This window comes from Canis lupus, chromosome 7, assembly GCF_003254725.2.
Source record: "Canis lupus dingo isolate Sandy chromosome 7, ASM325472v2, whole genome shotgun sequence".
NCBI lineage: Eukaryota > Metazoa > Chordata > Mammalia > Carnivora > Canidae > Canis > Canis lupus.
In genome coordinates this window covers 15,597,219-15,616,340 of record NC_064249.1, presented here as the reverse complement: position 1 = coordinate 15,616,340, position 19,122 = coordinate 15,597,219, and the positions used below count along the sequence as shown (strand labels likewise).

The window sequence follows — 19,122 nt, the reverse complement described above, 5'->3', positions numbered from 1 at the left end:
ACAGGGGGAATATGTGCATTTGTGTAGATTGGGGCTTGAAACTAGGCAGGTGTCTTGTACCTCCAAAACCTACTCCTATACCACAGCCTCAGGCAACATTGCCCTGTTCCTGGTCCCTGGCTACCCTGGCCTGGCCCACCTCACATGAGCAGTCCGCACTCTGTTAGTTGCTCAAAGCCAGCTGGAGCCCTCCAGGACTTTGGAGCTCAGATGGGTAACCAACTACCTACATTGCCCCAAGGGTGGAGAAAACCCATCCCCTGAAAATCACTGAAGTGGCCATTGAATGGGCAACAGTCCCCATGTATACTTACTGTTTGCTGGGTCCCAGCCTTCTGTAGCAATCAAGGCTCCCAGCAGTCTCTCACTGGAAAATATGTCAGCCAGCCTACCTAATCCAGCCTGAGCAAGGTGGTCCATATTCCTCTGCTCTGCCTTCAAGGGGAATATATACATTTGTATAGGTTAGGGCTGGAATTAGGCAAATGCCAAGTATCCCCAATAGCTTACCCTATGACCTAGCTTCACTGTCCATTGCCCTGTTCCATATCCCCGTCTACCCTGACTTGTGCCTTCCATGCACAATACAGCCCACACCTCATCAGTAGGCCCTTGGTTTCAGGAGCCTGTCAGGCCTGTGTAACTCAGACCATTCACAACTACCTACTTGGCCTCCATAGTAGAAAGAACTCAACCCATAAAATTTGAGGTAGCAGGTTTAAACTAGTGATTGTCAATCTTCATTTTGGACTGGTTTCCTGGTAGGGTCCAGGCTTCTCCAGAAATTAAGATTCCTCAGAGTCTATTATTGGGGGATACCTTGGCTGGCTGTCCCATCCCCAGCAGTCCAGAGTCCTCCAGCTCTGCTTTAGTGTGAATATACACATTTGTGCAGGTGAAAGCCTGGAAGTAGGAGGATGTCATGTATCCCCAGTCGCTTGCTTCTGTGACATGGCCTCACCCATTGTTGCCCTGCTCCAGGTCCCCAGCTACCCTGACCTGGATGCTGTGCACATGTAGTCATTCCTGTATCACCTGGCACTTGGCTGTGAGGGGAAACTCCAGGCCTGTGGATCTCTGGCTGAACTGCAAGTTCCTAAATAACCTCAGGGTGAAGAAAGGCCTCTCCCCGTCATCTTTCTGAAGCAGTAATTTTAAACTGGGGGTAATTAGTCCCCTTTTGTTCTGGCTGCCTGATGAAGTCCAGAACTTCTCCAGCAATCATAGCTTCAAGTGTCTGTTTTGGAGGTTGCCCTGGCCAGCCATCCTGGCCCAAGAGCCTTGACAGTTCAAGGCTGTTGAGAATCCTCCAGCTTTAACTTCAGAGTAAATATGTATATTTGTGTAGGTTAGGCCTTGCAATTAAGCAGCTACCATGGACTCCCAATAGCCAGTTCCTGTTACCTCTATCAACACTTGCCCTATTCCAGGTCTCTGCCTAGCTTGACTTGCATGGCCTGGACATGTGCAATATGTACCTGGTTGGCCAGGGCCTGTGGAACTTGGGCTTCTCCACAAATAACAGCATAGAAGTCAGGCTCAAAGTATCTTCAGACAGAGTGAAGGCAGGTACTGTCAATCTTACAGATTTTCCTGTAGTTTGAATGTCTCTGGTGATCTTTTTGGATAGCTCACAGACAGGCATGAAGATCATCTGTATATGAGCTATTGTAGTACGTTCCCTGAAATTTATATCAAGTCATTCATATTCAGTTTGCAGGCTTCAGAATCTAGTCTGATTTATAGATTTAAAGGTAATTAACAGAAACAGAATCTAATATTCCCAAAGGTGTGTTACTGAAATATAAATTTTCTCTGAAGTGATCACATTATTAAACTCAGCCAAATTAACATTAGTTTATAAAAGAAATTTAGTTTTAATAAACCACACCTGATCATTTATAGAAGTACAAAATAACAGTTGATGATGATACAGGCTCTTTTATATCTGCTTTTCTGGAACTTTTCATAGGGAATCTGCAGACTGAACTTTTAACAGCCTCTCAAGGGTAAAAAGCCTTGCCATCAAACTTTACCTGTAATACATAGATTTGGGTTATTTCCTCCTTCTCAAGGTTCTCCAAATATCCAGAGGTTCTTGAACTTGCTTGGAAGTCATCTTGTTTACTTACCCAATAAGTCTGCTACAAACCCTGTAAACAAAGTATCAAGCCGTTTTTCCAAGAGGCTTTACTGGCTCCCTAAAGTCAACTTTGGTTCCTTAGAACTATCTGGTTATATCTGAGTCTGCAATTGTTTCTCAAATATGATATTCTAGTCAAAGCCTTGGTGATGTAAACAATGCTTCCAATTATATCCTGTTACAAGGAGATCAGATTTTTTAAAACTTATGCAAATCAATATATGGCCCTATAAAGTGGCTCCTGCCCCACACCTAGTAGGCAGCCCTGGACAGCTACCATTCCAAAGTGACCTGAGGTTGGAAGGGGTAGGGGGAGGTAACCACATATACCAGCACAAACATCAGTACACACAGTTTCTGTGGCCAGATCTCTTAGCTGGCTGGTACAGGGAGCAGGCCCTTCCCTCTGGTGTGCCTGAAGTTGTGGCAGACAGGTTAACTGCAAGACAGCTAGGCTGACCGCTAGCCCCATCCACTAATAAGCTTATAGTGGTCACAGCCAGGCCTCTGAATAGGACAGGGAGCAAACCCTGTCCAGTGTGCCTACAGAAAACAAAGTGGGCTATCACAGCTGGCTGGACTGAAGGCAATTGAGGCTCATCCACAACAAGACATACCCAGTCCAAATAGGGAACACCCTGGAGTGTCTGGAGCTGATGACCTGGGGGCGGGGCATAAGGTGGGAAATGTGCTATTGGGCACCACAGGACTTCTTCTACACAAAGCCACTATTTTCAAGACTAGAAGACATAGCCAAGCCAACCTATCTAATACATAGAAACAAACACAGAGAACTAGACAAATGAGGAGACAGAGGAATATGTCCAAAATGAATGAAGGCAAAATATCACAGAAAAAGAACTAAATGAAATTGAGATAAGCAATATGCTTGATAAAGAATTTGAAGTAATGGTCATAAAGATACTCACTTGACTTGAGAAGAGAAGTAGATGCCTCAGTAAGAACTTCAAAAAGGAGTAGAAAAAAATTAAAAAGGACCAATCAGAGCTGAGGAATTCAATGACTGAAATGAAGAATATACTAGAGGGAATCAACAGCAGACTAGAGGATGCAGAACAGATCAGTGATCTGGAAGACAGGATAGTGAAAAGCAAACAAGCTGAACAGCAAAAAGAAAACTAATAAAAAATGAGACTAGGTTAAGGGAACTCTGACATCATCAAGCATAATAACATTCACATTATAGGGATCCTAGGGGTAGAAGAGAGAGAGAGAGAGAGAGAGAGAGAGAGAGAAGGGGTCAGAAAACTTATTTGAAGAAGTAATAGCCAAAATTTTTCTAATATGGGGAACAAAACATATACTCAGGTAGAGAAATTCTAGAGAGTTTCTAACAAAATGAAGTCAAGGAGGATCAAACCAAGATATAATTAAAATGGCAAAACATAAATATAAAGATTTTTTAAGATTTTATTTTTTATTTATTCATGAGAGACACAAAGAGAGAGGCAGAGACATAGGCAGAGTGAAAAGCAGGCTGCTCACAAGAAGCCTGATGCAGGACTTGATCCCAGGACCTCAGGATCATGCCCTGAGCTGAAGGCAGATGTTCAACTACTGAGGCACCGGATGTCCCAAGATAACGAATTTTAAAAGCAGCAAAAGAAAACAGTTATACACAGTGCACATCCCAGAAGGCTATAGATTTTTCAGAAGAACTTTGCAGGCCAGAAAAAAGGTGGCGTGATATAGTCAAAGTGCTAAAAAAAAAAAAAAAAACAACCAAGAATTCACTACCAAGTAAAATTATCATTCAAAATAAAAGGAGAGATAAAGATTTTCCCAAACAAAAGTTGAACGACTTCATCACTCCTAACCCAGCCTTTCAAGAAATATAAAAGGAAATTCCTAAATGGAAAGAAAGGGCATAACTTGAAGAAAGTTATAAAGGAATAATTATAGTTAAAAGCATACATAAAGGTAGATTAACCACTTATAAAGCCAGTATGGAGGTTAAAACACAAAAATAATAAAATCCGTTATATCTACAAAAATTATTCAAGGAAAATACAAAAAAAAAAAGACATGAAATATGACATTTTATACATAAAACAGGAAGTAAAAATGTAGTGCTTTGGGGCACCTGGGTGGCTCAGTGGTTGAACATCTGCCTTTAGCTTAGGTCATGATCCCAGTCCTGGGATCAAGTACCCCATCAGGCTCCCTGCAGGAAGCCTCCTTGTCCCTCTGCCTATGTCTCTGCCATTCTCTGTGTCTCTCATGAATAAATAAATAAAACCTTAAAAAATTTTAGTGCTTTTAGAATGTGTCCAAACTTAATATAGATTTCTGTATTCATATCATATATGAACCTAATGGTAACCACAAGTCAAACTCTTATAACACATACACAAAAAATAGAAATCTAAGCCTATCACTAAAGAAAGCCATTAAACCACAAGGGAAGAGAGCAAGAGAAGAAAAAAGGGATAGAAGAACTACAAAAACAACTAGAAAACAACAAAATGGCAATAAGTACATACATATCAATAATTTTTTTTAAAGATTTTATTTATTTATTCATGAGAGACACCCATAGAGAGAGAGGCAGAGACACAGGCAGAGGGAGAAGTAGGCTCCATGCAGGGAGCCCAATGTGGGACTCCATCCCAGATCTCCAGGATCACGCCCCGGGGCTGAAGGCGGCGCTAAACCACTGAGTCATGGGGCTGTCCCCATACCTATCAATAATTACTTTAAATGTGGATGGACTAAATATTCCAATCAAAAGACACAGGGTGATTAAATACATAAACAAACAAGACCCATCTATTTGTTGCCTACAAGAGACACACTTTAGACCTAAAGACATATATAGGCTGAAAGTGAAGGGATGGAAAAGGATATTCCATGTAAATGGAAGTGAAAAAAAAAAAAAGCGCCAGGATAGCAATAATTATATCAGATAAAATTTAAACTTTAAAACAAAGACTATATATAACAAGAAACAAAGAAGGGCACTACATAATGATAAAGAGATCAATACAATGAGAAGATATAACATTATATCAACAGCATAGGAACACCTAAATACATAAAACAAATATTAAGAATTATGTTTAGATTATCTATAAAAACTTAATGAGACATTAGATAAAATCAATTATTATTCTAAGTTATTTTCTCACAAATTTTATAACAGGGATAACATGAACTTATTTGATGAATAAACCCGAATAAAAATATATTTAATGCTGATAACTCTAAAGACATGTCTACTTTTTTGTGGAGCCCAAAGCTGGGCCTGAGCTCAAGAGCCTGAGATCAAGAGTTAGAGCTTAATTGACTGAGCCACCCAGGCATCCCAACACATCTATTTTTTTAAAGACATGTTTATTTTAATTAAACCAACAATCTTAGTTTTGATACCAAATATTTTCCCAGATCATAGAAACCTGAAATTCATTTGTAGTGTTTTACTTTTGAGAATTTTATGTGCTTAAATTTAAGCCAATTCAGTAGTTTCTTTATGAATTATTTTGGCAATACCATCCACAGGTAGAAAAATACCATATCTATAATGTACACATACGCACATATAGAGATGACTTTTAAGATTTGTATTTATCCCTGGAAGTAATCTTAAACTGTGCTAGAGTTTGGGCACAAGGGCCCTTTTAGCTGTCTGTATTTTTTACAAGACTCTGTTCCTTCCCTTCAGTGTCACATGATTGTGGCCTGTGTTTACATTTCAAAGACATGATTTGTAACTTTAAGGAACAGAGAAAGAATGCAAGTTTTTTTTTTCCCCCTAAGAGTTTCAGGGTAATTGTAAGATACCTTTTTGAAGTATAGGACAATTTTGTTCCAATGCCCTGGTCTTTATCTACAAGTATTTTGACAGAAATAGGCAAGCTTTGGAGGTTAGTAAAGACAGGTAGGCTTTGACTTGTTTTTAGAGTTGCATTTCCGGTTTTGTAGAGATGTGCAAGATGAAGTTGTTTTTAATTCCCCCCCAAAGAACTGGATTACAGCCTAAGTATTAAGGGACTGACCTACCTTTTCAAACAAATTTGCTACGTTATATCAGAAGGATATATTTTTTACGTAAATAGGAATCTGTATAAAGCATTTTAACAAAGGTCTTGTTTCTGAGAGCATAATTCGGGGGACATGAATTTCATTTTGGTGGGGGGTCTAGGATACATCTGCAAAGGACATTGCATAGGAATGCCTGAAGCTGACAGAGTAGAAAGTAGAAGCAAACCCAGCCTAACTGCCTGTCTCAGGAGCTTGTGTTAAATTCATTTCCTAACTTTCAGCATTTATAGGAGTACCTGTATACTTTGAATCTAGAGATTAGTTAGGCCAGAGTGCCCTCTGTAAATCATGTAGGGAAAGGGAACTTAAAAACAGGCAGAAGGCACCAGATTCTAAGAAGGGAAATATACGTGAGATGTGGATATTACTTTTTGTGTTAAGTCTAATTTCTTTTCTCTCATCTTATCAAGGGAGTCCCTAAGGCTAGCTGTTGTAAGACAATTTTAAGAGCTTTGTAAGGATTTTTTTTTCTTTCAAATATAGCCATTTTTAAAGGATTCATGTCTGGCCATTGACAGACAGATCTTGCTAATCATCAAAAGCTCCCTCAAATCAATAAGCCTTTTTATGATTGCCTCCAGGAATGACCTGGAGGTAATTTTCCAGGCTTAGATCATAGATGCAAGAGGCATCCCTGGACAGGGCACAGATGATATAGCTCAATGATCCAAAAGCTTACTTCCAAAAATAGTTTAAGAAAGCAAAAGCCTTTGTTGCATAGGCAGTTAAGACTGGTAAACGTGATATCTCTGGTCCCAGGAAAACTTGAGACACCTCTAATCACAGACCTGCTAACTTGTTACACTGGGCATATGATACTGAAGTGAGACTTTTCCAGCACCAGCAAGCAACAAAGACTAAGACGACAAAGGTCCCTTACGGGTTGGGACTTCTTAGGCAAGCTCTTCCAAGACCTGGTATGGCTGGCAAAGAGAGCACTGCTTGCAACTATGTGTCTTGAAATCCCGGTCTATTTCACTGGCCGCTAAGGTACACCCAAGTAAGTGTACCCTTCAGAGGGTTGAGACCAGAGAGAATATGGTCACTGGTCAGAAATCCAGGCTCTTATGACATAGAACAGGTGAAATGGAAAACCTCACCCAGTTTTTACATATAGGACCCACAACAAAATTTGTCTAAACAAATGCCAGTCTTAAGAGAATCATGAACTCTACTTTGTGAGGCTGGCTGGCTCAACGAACAGGCTGATAGATCCTATGCCTGCCTTTCTCTATGGCAATTCCTTTTCAGGACACAAATGTATTTGTATTTGACACAAATACAAAGAAAACAAAAAACTGTAACCATCTCTGGGAGAAAATGGATCTGTCAAACCAAGAGTATGCTACCAAATTTATTAGAGTTGCTAAGCCCAAGGAACTAGTTCCACAAATATTTTCTCCTGTTGATCTAAATTGAGAGAGAGAGAGAGAGAGAGAGAGAGAGGACTCTCTTACCACTGTTGTGGTAAGAACTCCTACGTTCTGCTGGGTTTTGTCAGATGTCCAAGGATCTTTCAGCTGCAGCAATGTCCAGCCAGGGAAGTTTATCCTGCCAACTATGCCGACTATTGAGGAGGAAAAATTTTCCTCTATTATTCAAGATTCTTCTCGCTGGTCTAAGAATTAAATGGACAAATTAATAGGATTAATAGGAGAAATAGAATTAATAGGAGAAAAAACAAAATTTAATTAACTGTACATGGAGGCCCAATATTAAAATTAAGACCCAAAGAAATGACCAAAATAGGCAACTTTCATACTTTTTAGACAAAGAAGCAATAAGTTTGTGAAGAATTGACAGTAAAAAGAAAACTTATGTTTGACAGCTTCAATTAGTAAGAAATTCTAAATGGAATTTGGGCTGGGGTAGTAAATTGGTAAAAGTAACAATATTTATTTAAATAGCCTTCTCTGCTCTGAATTCTCTATCTCTGATGATAAGGACATCTTGCTACAAAGGGTATCTTTTATTTGAGAGATCTATTTCCTGCTTTCTTGAGACAAAGGGGACTCTGGTTGTTCTTACACTGGCTACTTATTAAATAGCTTCTAATTCAAAATAATCCATACACTGAAGTGGCACATTTTGGGGAATGTTACCCTTGACCCCTCACATGCACATTTGTGTAGGTTAGGGCTTGGAACGAGGCAAATGCCAGGGACCCTTAAGAGATGCTCTTGAGATCAGGATACTCCAGACACTGCCCAGTTCCAGGTCTTTCTAGACATGTGCAGCAGGCATATGCACACTATTCACTTTAACAGCTATCCTTTGGCAGCTGGGGCCCTCCAGTGTGGAGCTTGGGCTGGTCTACAACCACCTACATAGTCTCCAGGGCAGGGGAAGCCTACCTTTGAAATCTTTCTGAGGCATCAGCTTTAAACAGTCAGTCTACAACCAACTAGCTGCCTGATGAAGACCCAATTTTTTTACCCCCATCAATCAAGGCACCCAGGTCTCCTTCCGAAGGATACCCCTGCCAGATTGCTCAGCCTCACCCTGGAAAGGCATCCAGTTTCCTCCAACCATAACTTCAGGGAGAATATGCACATTAATGATGGTTAGGGCTTGGACTTAGGCAGATGGTTTTGACCCACGAAAGCTTGCACCAGTAACATGGTATCTTCTAATACTTGGTCTGTCCTAGGTCTCTGGCTATCCTGACCTGCATGGCCCACACATATGCTATCTGCCCTCCAACATCCAGCCTCAGGCAACCAGGGCCCTCCAGGCATGAGGAGCTCAGACTAGTTTCCAACCACCTGCATAGCTTCCTGGGTGGAAGGATCCCTTGCCCAACAATCTTTCTGAGGAGCAGCTTTAGACAGGCAAGTCAGTCCACACTTGGACGGGCTGCCTGATGAGGTTCCAGTTTTCTCTAGCAATCAAAGGTAACAAGTATCTCCTATTAGAGGATACCTGGCCATCTGTCAGGCCTCACCCTGGCAAGGCAGTACATCTTACTTCTGATCTGCCTTCCTGGGAAATATGAACATCTGTTTAAGTTAGGGCTTGGAAATAGGCAGGTGTCATGTACTCTAAACAGCCCCCTTATGTGACTAGGCTTCTGCTGACATTTTTCTTGTAACAGGTCCTGTCTACCCTGATATGTAGACATGTGCAATATGCACCTATGTGCCAGCCTTGGGCAGCTGGGGCACTGCAGGCCTCTGCAGCTCTACTGGTCCTCACCCACCTGCATACCCACAGGGCACAGGGAGCAGAATCCCCAAAAATCTTTCTAAGGCATTAGCTTTAAGGTAGAAAGAGTTCCCATTTGGACCGGCTGTCTGATGGAATCCTGAGCTTACCAATAAGGAAGGCTCTCAGGTGTCTTTAGCAAAGGTTTCCCAGGCAGGCCACCTGGCTCAGTCTTGGCAGTCCAGTTAATAGTTTTATCTTCAAGGGAAATATGCAAATTTGTGTAGGTTAGGATTTGCAAATAGGCAGATGTCACGGACTTCCATTCATAAGAACTGGATTTTCCATTGCCCAGTTTCTGGTCCTTAGCTTTTCTGACCTGAGCTTTCCATGTATGCTCGGTATGCCTCCTGTCATCTAGCCTTGGTTGGCCAGAACCCTCCAGTCCTGTGGAGCTTTGGTCAGTGCCCCACCAGCTGGCATTCAGTGTGGTGAAAGCCCATCCCCCAAAAGTAGTTCTGAGGCTCCATCCTAAACTGGCAATTCTTAGGCCACCTGATGGGATACAACAGCTTCTCCAAAAATCAAGGCCTCCAGGTGTATCTTTGCAGAGGGCACTCCAGAAATCCCACCTGATTCCTCCAGTTTTCCCTTCAGTGCCAATATGCACCTTTATGTAGCATTAAGGCTTGGGATTAGACAGATGCCAGGAACTCCCAGTAACCCACTCCTGTGACCCAGTCCCCAGGCACTTGCCCTATTTTAGGTCCTTGGCAAGCCTGACCTATATGTCCTGCACATGTATGGTATGCATCCTGTCAGCTGCCCACGGGCACCCGGGCCCTCTAGACATTCAGAGCTAGGGCCCCTCTACAACTACCTGCATAGCCTCAATGTTGGAGGGAACCCATTTCATGAAAATCACTGAACTGGTTGCTAAAAGGAGAGACAGTTAATTCCCATACGGATTTAATGTCTGCTGGGGTCCCAGGTTTCTGCACCAACAAGGCTCCTGGGTATCTCTTATTGGAGGGTATCCTATCAAACCCCACTTGGTTCTACTGCAACAAGGCAGGCTAGGTTCTTCATGTCTGTCTTCGATGGGAATACGGACAGTTGAGTAGGTTAGGGTTTAGAATTAGGCGGATGCCAGTACCCCAACAGCACACTCTTTGACCTGCCATCTCCCAAATCTTGCCCTATTTCAAGTTCCTGGCTACCATGAACTGCATGGTCCACACATGCACAGTAGATGCCCTGAAAGTCACCCTTGGGTAGTTGAGGGTGCTCCACGTCTGTGGAACTAAAATTCATTTCCAAAGATTATATTTCCAACATTGGAGGGAATCTCTCCCTTCTTGAAAATTGCTCTGAGGTGGCTGCTAAAACAGGCAATAGTTAGCTCAATCCTCAGCTTTATTGTCTGCTGAAGTCTCCGACTTTTACAGCAATCAAGCCTCTCAGAGATAGCTTATTGGAGGATACTCCAGCTAGCTAGTCTTCTCCAGCCATGGCAAGGCAATCCAGATTATTCTAGCTTTGCCTTCAGTGGGATTATGTGCACATAATAGGTTAGGGCTGGTAATTAGGCAGATGCCTTGTAACCCAAGAGTCTGAACCCATGAGCTGCCCTCCCTGGATGCTTATCTGTTCCAAATACTTGGCTACCCTGACTTGGGAGATACACACATGCACAGTGGTATCCCGTATGCCAGCCTTGAGCAGACCTGACTCTTTAAGCTTGTGAAACACTAGCTAGGCCCCAACTACCTGTATAGCCTCCAGTGTGGAGGGAGCTTACCTTTCAAAAATTGCTTTAATTAGAAAGCTACAAATGGGTGACAGTCCCCATGTACACTTGCTGCCTGTTGGGTTTGGGGCTTCTCTAGGAACCAGGTGTCCCAGGTGTCTCCCAAAGGAGGCTACCCTGTCTGCCAGCATGGCCACTCCATGGCAAGGCAGTTGAAAAACCTCCATCTCTGCCTTTAGGGGGAATATTAAACAATGAGTAGGTAAGCCTTATGCACTAGGCCTTGTACCCCTAACAGCACCCGTCCTATGATCCAGCCTTGTCAATTCCAGGTTCCTGGCTATTTTAGTTTGTGGAGTTCGTACCGGTGCATGTCATACCTTGTCATGGGATGGCCTTGGGATGCAGGAAGCACTCCTGGCCTGTGGAGCTTTGGCCATATGACTTAACCATCTGAAATGCTTCAGTGTAGAGGGAGTACCCCCTTCCCCTAAATTGTTTAAACTGGTGACAGTCTGTCCCTATTTGGACTGGCTGCCTGATGAGGTCCGAGGCTTCTCTTGTAATCAAGACCATCCCAACCAGCCATGCCCTCCCTGGCAAGGCAGGTCCAGATTTCTCCAGCTGTACCTTCAGGGTGACTATACACATTTGTGCAGGTTGAACTTTGGAATAAGGTGGAATCCAGGTACCCCTACCCCAGTTCACGTGACCCGGATTCCCCTGACACTTGCCCTGTTATAGGTCCCCGGCTGTGGGTTTGCACATGTGCAATAAACCCAGAAGTTCCCTTTATGCAACCAGGGCTCTCCAGGCCTATGGAGCTAGGAGCTGTCCCTAACCACCTACATTACTCAAGGGTGAAGGAGGTCTACTACTCAAAAATCACTCGGAGGCGACTGCTGCAATAGGTGACAGTCACACCCCATAGAGACTCCATGTCTGCTGGTATCCTGGGCTTTTGCAGCAACCGAGCCTCCCAGGTATCTCTAATGGGAGGATACCCCAGCCAGCACCCTCCCCACAATCCAACCCTGACACAAAATCCTCCAGTTCTGCCTGCAGGGGGATTGTTTGCATTTGTGGACATTAAGGCTTGGAACCTGGCCAGATCCAGCTACTCCTATGAAACTGAGTAAAGGAAACCTTATTAAAAATTGAATGAAGGAAGCCCTGAAAAGGGAGCTGTTCTGCTCTTACCACTCCTCACAGCCTGCACAACCAGCGAGGGCAAGGAAGAGAATTCTCATCTTGACAGGGGAGGATACTTTGCATATGGGAATTTATCTCCTGCATTTAAGGAAGGAAGAGCTTTCCAGCCTCAGAAACAGTGCACCAACCACCTCTTACAGCCAGTGAGAAACCACCAAAGCCTCACACTTTTCTCCAATGAATTTGTGTTCAAAAACACTCTCCAGTTTCCTCCTAAAACTAATAAAAGCTGACCTTCCCTTTCTTTTTTTCCAACTTGCCTATAAAGGTTTGCCATAGTTTGCTTGTCCTGAATCACAATTCCTCTGCTGTTCTTGAATAAACTCATTTTGCTAGTAAAAATAACTGGAAGTCTTTTAATGTTTAGGTGGACACCCCCAACAGCCCTGTCCTGTAGCCCTGCTGTGTTGGGTATTGCTCTGTTCCAGGGCAACTTTGACCTGTGTGGCCTGCGCATGTGCAGGATGGGGACATCCTGTCGCAGTCTTGGACTGCAGAGGGCACTCCAGGCCTGTGGAGTTCTGGTCTGATGGGAACAACCTGAATGGCCAGGGTGAAGGAGCCTGACACTTCCAACCGTGCTCCCCTTTCCCAGCCAGTTTTTCTGAGGCAACTGCTTTATCTATCAACTGCCCTAATTGGCCTGTCTGCATGGTGGGGTCCCGGGGTTCTCCAGCAATTAAGACAGGTGTCTCTGGCATGCACAGTCTACACAGTTACCCAACCTTGGATTGCATGGGGTGCTCCAGGCCTATGGAGTGGAGGCTAAACCCCAGATACTAAAAAAAATAAAATAAATAAAATAAAATAAACCCCAGATACTTGAAAGGGAACCCACCTGAAATTCTAAAGCAGCAGCTTTAATCAGGCCAGTCAGTTCCCAACTGGACCAGCTCCAGGTGTCTCTTATAGGGGGCAAGGTGGACCAGGCCTCTAGGTCCCACCCTAGGAAGGCATTCAGGCGTCCTCTAGCTCTGCTTTCAGGGAGAATATACACATTCTTGTAGGTTCAGTCATGGAGTTAGGCAGATGCCAGGTACCCCCAGTAAACCCTACCTGTGACTCGTCCTCAGCTGACCTTGCCCTGTTCCAGGTGCCTGGCTACCATAGCCGGCACACCCTGCCCATCACAGTCCACATGTCAGTTCTCCATTTGCTTTCAGGGTCCTCCAAGCCTGAGGAGCTCATGACAGTGAACAAAAACCTGCTAGACTCCAGTGGGGGAAAGAGCCCCCAACCTTTCCTTCTCTGGAAATCTGAGACTCTAGGTTAAATTGGTGCCTCACTTTCTATTTGAATAGGCTGCTGCTTAATGGGTTCTTGGGCTTCCAGCAAACAAGGCTCCCAGGTGTCTCTTATTGGGAGTACCCCAGCCATCCTGCCTGGCAACCGTCCTTTGGGCCCTCCAGGGCTGTGGGACATCCCCAACCACCTGCATAGTCTTCAGTGTGGAGAAGGCCTACCACACCCTCCCCCCAATTGCCCTGAGGCAGTTGCTAAAATGGGTGATAGTCCCTGATAGACTTAGCATCTGCTACTGTCCCAGGCTGCAGGAGCCACGAAGGCATCCCACCTGACCCAGCCCTGTCTAGGCAGCCCAGATTACTCCAGCTCTGCCCTCGGAAGAATACGCACAGTTGTATAGGTTAACTCTTGGAATTTGGGAGCTGCCAGTTTTCCAGTAACCCCTCCTGGGAACTGGCCTAGACCTTGCCGTGTTCCAGGTCCCTGGCCAGCCTGACCCATACGGCCCATGTGTGCACAGTACCCACCCTGTCAGCCTGCCTCGGCTGTTGGGGTTCTCCAGGTCTGTGGAGCTCATGCTGGTATAAAACACCTTCCACCTGCTAGCTGCCGGGGTGGGGAGACCTGAACATTTTCAGAGACCTCTGCTTAAGCTGGCAGCTGTCAGTCTCCATTTGAACCAGCTAGCTAATGGGGTCCAGGGCTTCTCCTGCAACCAAAGCTCCCAAGTATCTTTAAAAAAAAAAAAAAAAAAAAAAAAGATTTTATTTACTTATTCATTCATGAGAGAGAGAGAGAGAGAGAGAGAGAGAGAGAGAGGCAGAGACACAGGCAGAGGGAGAAGCAGGCTCCATGCAGGGAGCCCAACGTGGGACGGGATCCCGGGGATCACACCCGGGCTGAGGGTGGCGCTAAACCGCTGAGCCACCTGGGCTGCCATCCCAAGTATCTCTTATTGAATGGTACTCAGGCCTCTGCCCAAGCCCGTCCTGACAAAGTAGTCCAGATTCCTCTAGCTCCGCCCTTAGGAGGAATATAAGCATCTATGTAGGTTAAACCTTGAAATTAGGCAGATGCCAGGTACCCACATTATCCCCCTCCGGTGACAGGGCCTCTCCAGATGCTTGCCCAGTTCCAAGTACTGGTTACCCCGACGTGAGAGGCCCACACATGGGCATACCCACCTCATAAGCCAGCCGCAGGCAGCTGGGCCCCCTGAAACGGGTGAGTCAAACTGCATGTAGACTTAACTACCAGCTTTGGTCCTGGGCTTCTGCAGCAAAGCTCCAGGTGTCTGTTGTTGAAGCTATCCCAGCCAGCCTACTGATCCAAACCTGGCCAGGCAATCCAGAACACTCTAGGTCTACCTTTACTGGGCAATGTGGATTTGGGTAGGTCAGATGCCAGGTACCCTCAAAAGCCCCTTCAGGTGTCCAGGACTTGTCCAACATTTCTCTGTTCCAGGTCTCTGGATTCCCTGACCTGTGTGGCCTGCATATGCCCTACCCCCCCTGAAATTAGCCTTGAGCAGACTTTACCCCTCAAGCTAATGGCAGTCTGGCCAGCCCCCAAAGCTCAGTCTTCAGGGTGGAGGAGCTCACCTTGTGAAAATCACTGAGTCTCTTCACAAGAGAGGGGTAGTCCCCCTGTATACTTGCAGGCTTCTCTAGGGACCAGGACTCCCAGGTGTCTCCAAATGGAGGCTGCCCTGTTCTGCCAGAATGTTCCCTCCTTGGCAAGGCAGTTGGATAACCTCTAGTTCTGCCTTTGAGAGAAAAAACCTCTATAATGGGTAGGTAGACTTCTCACAGTAGGCTGGTACTTCATATCCCCAATAACCCCCTCCTGTGTACTGACCTCACCCCATATTGCCCTGTCCCAGATGCCACTGACCTGCTCAGCCTGCTCACACATAGTCTGCACACTGCTAGCTGGTTCTGTGGTGCACAGGGCACTCCAGGCCCATGGAGCTCCAGCCCAACTTCTACCACTGGAACAGCCTCATGGTAGATGGTGCCCACCTCCTGAAAATCTGAGGCACTGACTGTCCCCATTTGCACTGGCTGGCTGGGCTCCTGGGCTTCTCCAGTAATCAAGGCTCCTAGAGGATACTTAGTGGAGGTTACCCTAGCTATCCTTCTGGGCCCCACCCAGGCAAGGCAGTCCTGATCCCTTTAGCTCTGTCTTCAGGTGGGAATATATGCATTTGTATGTAGGTTAAGATTTGTATTAGGCCCATGCCAGGTACGTGCAATAGCTTGCTCTTGTGACCAGGCCTCCCTTACATGACACAAGCCTTGTTATAGGTCCCTGGCTACCCTTACCTGGTAACCCACACAGCGCAGTCCCCATCCTGTAAGCTAACCTTGAGATTAGACCTTCCAAGCTTGTGAAACTCTGGCCAGGCCCCCATCACCTACATAGTCTTCAGCATGGAGGGAGCCTGTCTCCCAAAATTGCTGAGCCAAAAACTGCAAATGAGTGATAGTCCCTATGTAGACCTGCTGCCCCAATGGGGCCGGGTCTTCTCTAGAGACCAGGACTTCTAGGTGCCTCCATATGGAGGATAAGCTGTCTTGCTGGCAGGTCCCTGCCCTGGCAAGGCAGTTGAAAAACATCAAGCTCCAGCTTCAGAGGGTAATATTCCAGAGTGCATAGGTAGGTCTTGTGAATTAGGTCAATGACTTGTACCCCCATTACCCCCTCCTGTGACCTGTTCTCACCTAATATTGCCCCATTCCGGGATCCTGGCAATCACGACCTGTGACTTGGAATGTATATTCCACACCCTGTCCGCCAAAAATCTTTCTGAAGCTCTAGGTTAAACTGGGAACCCTCAGTCCCCATTTGAATTGGCTGTCTGGTGGGGGTCCCAACTCTTCTAGCAATTAAGGATCCCAGGTGTATCTTATAAGGGGCATCCCACCTGGTCCTAGTAAGGCGGTCCAGATTTCTCCAGCTGTGCTTAATATATGCATTTGAGTAAGTTAAGCCTTGGGATTAGGCACATGCCTGGTACTTCCAATAGCCTGCTCTTGTGACCTGGCCTCACAAGACGCCCTTTCTCAGGTCCACGGCTATGTTAACCTGCAGGGTGCATGCCGTGAGGAGTATGCACCCCATTAGCCATCCTTTTGGCAGCTGGGGCCACTAGGCCTTTGGAGCCAGACTCATCCCCAGCCACCTGAACAACTTCAGGGGTGCAGAAACCCAACACCCTGAAAATCGCTCTGAAACAGCCACTGAAATGGCAGCTGGTCAGATCGCATGAAAACTTACCGTCAGCTGGGGTGGGGGACTTCTGTAGCAATGAAGGTTCTTAGGTGTCCTTATTGGAGGATACCCGGCCAGCCTGCTGATCTAACAGGCCAGGCACTCTAGATTACTCCAGGTCTACCTTCAGCGGGAATATGTTTAGTTGTGTACGTGAAGGTTTGGGATTGGCAGATGTTGGGTGCCTCCAAAAGCCTCCTCAGGGGACTAGGCCTTGCCCAACATTGCCCTGTTGTGGCCCTGGCTTTACCTGTATAGCCTGCACATGCGTAGTATGTACGCAGAAGCTGGACTTGGGCAGATCCCGCCCTTTAAACCCGTCGACCTCCCTCCAGGCCCCAATCACCTGCACAGCCTCCAGCTTGGAGGAAGCCCACCTTCTGAAAACTGCTCTCAGCAGAAAGCTGCAAATGGGCAACAGCTCCCATGTGAACTTGCAGCCAATGGATTCCTAGGCTTCTCTAGGCACCAGGACTCCCAAATGTGCCTAAATTGAGGCTTCCAGCATGGCCCCTCCCTGGCAAAACAGATGGAAAACCCCCACAATGGCTAGGTAGGCCTTGCATATTAGGCTGTTGACTTATACTCCTAACAGCCCAGTCCTGTGACCTGGCCTCACTCGGCATTGCCTTGTTCCAGACCTCTAGGTGATCCTGACCTGTGCAGTGGGTACATGCAGTCTGCACCTTGTCAGGGGGACCAGGGCTGCAGGGGACACCCCAGGCCTGCGAAATTCTGGTCAGAACCCAGTCACCTGAATTGTCTCAGTGTGTAGGGAAACTGGCGCATGAAAATGTTTGTCAGGAGGCAGCTTTAAAATTGGTGACCAGCTGCCTAATGAGGATCCTGGGTTTCCTCCAGCAATCAAGCATCCCAGAGGTCTCTTATCCAAGAATGCAATGGACAGCCTTGCCCGCCCCCAGTGACCAGGCGGTCCAGATTCCTCCAGCCCTGCCCATGCTGTGTATTGGTTTGACAGGATTTCAAGTCCACTTGTTTATCATAAACTGTTTTCAGAGGTAAAGTTGTTTGGGTATAACAATGAAAAAAGTTGTGTCAGGATATCATCATCTCTTCTGTTCTTGCCCATTAGAATTTGGCAGCTCAGCTGCTGAGGGGTCTGGCTGGTGGCTTATCAGTAAAACATATGACGTAACTGGCAAGGAGATATTAGAATACAAATACTGAGAGCTTTGGCGGCTCCTGGACAATGCCCCTTGTGAGCAATCATGAAGTTTGCTTATTTAAAATAGCTCTCAAAGACCCTAGGACAATTAGCTCCTACCCCAGGAAAGTCAACTCTCTTACAAGCAGGGGCATGGTCATGTAGTGTCCCAGTGAAGGTCATCTTGCCAAACAACACCTATGCCCTTGTTGCTCAGCAACAAGCTATAGCCGCACAGGACTTTTTTGCACTGGCTGCTGGATGTCAGCTCTCACTTGGCTAAGCCTCTCTTGATTTCATCGCCTATAAAATGTTAAAAAGAGAAATTCAGGGCACCTGGGTGCTACGGTCGGTTAAGTGTCTCTTAGTTTCAGCTCAGGTTGTGCTTTCAGGGTTGTAAGATTGAGCTCCACATGGAGCTCTGTGCTCAGCATGGAGTCTGCCTGGGAGTCTCTCTCTCCTTCTCCCTCTGCCCCTCCAGCTTGTGCTCTCTTTCTTTCTCTCTCTCTCAGAGTAAATCTCTGTCCCTCTTTTTTGAAAGAAAATCCAAAATGGAGCCTTTTGCTCTGACACATAACCCTGAATCAAGAGTTGCACATTCTTCTGACTGAGCCAGCCAGGCACCCAGCAAGGTGACCTTTTAAAAGTCAATCTGAAATTTCCCCATCAGCTTCAGTGTGATTATCTACTTGATAAAAAAAACCCTGTTGGTCCCTCCCCCTCTTAAAAGCATCTGCCCTGGCCTGAAACAATCCTTTTTTTTTTCTTTTGCTAATACCTTGACCTCACCCTCCTTCCTATAAAAACATTCCATTTTATACAACTCTCACAGCATCTTTCTACTTGCTATATGTGATGCTGCTGGATTCATACATTGCTTAGTAAGGTCCGTTAGATATTCTAATTTACACAGTTAAATTTTGTTTTTTAAAGAAAAGTATGCCTCAACTAAATTTGGACTTTATTCCTTTCATCTCCTTTTGCTTGGAACAATAGTGTGACTCATCTATCATTGGTTTGGACTATGGTGTTTCTTTATCGGCTTAAACACATTATCCTGTATGCAATTGACTTGTAAAATTCCACAGTGAACCAATGCTGAGTAAATTTTTGGCAAAAACAAACTCA

General features: G+C 45.4%; 1 protein-coding gene across 1 annotated transcript in view; it reads right to left on the bottom strand.

Annotated features, from left to right (window-relative positions):
- The window catches only part of RGSL1 (regulator of G protein signaling like 1), a 309,935-nt gene that overhangs the window by 25,612 nt on the left and 265,201 nt on the right, over window positions 1–19,122 (bottom strand). The window contains exons 25-30 of the mRNA XM_025429987.3: window positions 14,084–14,288; window positions 13,150–13,285; window positions 7,663–7,823; window positions 2,037–2,153; window positions 1,479–1,682; window positions 315–435 (exon numbers count right to left, since the gene is read on the bottom strand). The gene's annotated coding sequence lies outside the window, so the exon portion shown is untranslated. The remainder of the gene's footprint in view (window positions 1–314; window positions 436–1,478; window positions 1,683–2,036; window positions 2,154–7,662; window positions 7,824–13,149; window positions 13,286–14,083; window positions 14,289–19,122) is intronic.